Source organism: Leptonychotes weddellii, chromosome 6 (assembly GCF_054177405.1).
Source record: "Leptonychotes weddellii isolate Sample4059 chromosome 6, ASM5417740v2, whole genome shotgun sequence".
Taxonomy (NCBI): domain Eukaryota; kingdom Metazoa; phylum Chordata; class Mammalia; order Carnivora; family Phocidae; genus Leptonychotes; species Leptonychotes weddellii.
In genome coordinates this window covers 99,693,777-99,695,192 of record NC_138374.1, presented here as the reverse complement: position 1 = coordinate 99,695,192, position 1,416 = coordinate 99,693,777, and the positions used below count along the sequence as shown (strand labels likewise).

Sequence of the window (1,416 nt, the reverse complement as noted above, 5' to 3'; positions counted from 1 at the left end):
CGAAGGCAGACGCTTAATGACTGAGCCACCCAGGCGCCCCTCAAGTCAGTGTTTTACTTGGTAAACATGTCTGAGACCATGCATCCCTGGCTGCTAAGCACCATGGCGGACAGGGCTAGAAAGGTAACAGCTTTATTTTGAGCAGGGGGCAAAGACAAGGCAGCACTTTACAGCTACATTGTAACTAGATCCTGCATCCCCAATATGCCAATATTAACAACAAATCCAAATAACATGATGTGTTCATCTTACAGGTATTGTTACACTGATATTTTATGATGGTAAATAAGCAATTACACAATCACCACTCACACTCAAGTTCAGAGATGTCAGAAATGTTATTGAAGTACATATTCATCTATTAGGGCTTCAAAGATAAAGCCCAAACCAAAGTTGAATAGCATGTTCTGGCTAAATAACAAAGCCAAGGCGAAGCTGCAGTGTCTAACATTTTAGAATAGCCTATAGCCATGAAGAATGATACTTTAAAAAATAAAAATACCAGGAAAATGCTCATGATTGCATTAAGTACATAAGAAAACAGGACATATAGTTACATAAATAACATGCTCTAAATCATTTCCATATGGACTCTTCAGATCCTGAAGAATAGAGGCCCACTCTAGCTAGCACAGGTAAGAGAAGTTTGGCATAAGGATAAACATTGAACGATATGGATAATGTCCATGAAATCCAAAACTTAATGGAGCTAGTAAAGAGGAAGAAAAAATAGAGGAAGGGTAAATGTGCTCAATTCTTCATCTAACACATGGGGCTATTCATTACTAAAGTTGATTGAATGAGAAAAGGAGATTTGAAAAACATTTTTTTAAAGACTGAAAACAGGAAACCAACAGAACTACCAACTGCATTAAAAATTAGAAGGAGAAGAGGAGAATAGTGTAATACTCATGTCTGATAGGGGATAATCAATACATATACCTTAAAATAATCCATCAATAATGGTAAAGGACAAGTATACTACTTAGAAATAGAAAGGTAACTACCAAAAACACTAAAAACAAAGTCACTTGAAGATAGTTGCCTCCAGCGAGTGGGAATGGAGTAAGACAAACATTGTTGCTCCTTTTAAAGGCTTTCTACATGATCATTTTTTAATTCAAGGTTCATGTATTACCTGAATAAACATTTTTTAATGAAATGGCTGATTGTATTAGAGACATTATCTCCCTAGGACCTGTATAACTGCCTGGATGGTAAAGATGCAGCTTCCTTGGGCGCCTGGGTGGCTCAGTTGGTTAAGCGACTGCCTTCAGCTCAAGTCATGATCCCAGGGTCCTGGGATCGAGTCCCACATCGGGCTCCCTGCTCTGCGGGAAGCCTGCTTCTCCCTCTCCCACTCCCCCTGCTTGTGTTCCCTCTCTCGCTGTGTCTCTCTCTGTCAAATAAATAAGT

The 1,416-nt window shown here is 39.2% G+C and overlaps 1 non-coding gene across 1 annotated transcript; it reads right to left on the bottom strand.

Annotated features, from left to right (window-relative positions):
• Positions 1-66: 66 nt before the first annotated feature.
• Positions 67-197, bottom strand: LOC145722421 (small nucleolar RNA SNORA63). The gene has a single exon (XR_014146722.1). It is a non-coding gene; the product is annotated as a small nucleolar RNA SNORA63 (small nucleolar RNA).
• Positions 198-1,416: the final 1,219 nt, after the last annotated feature.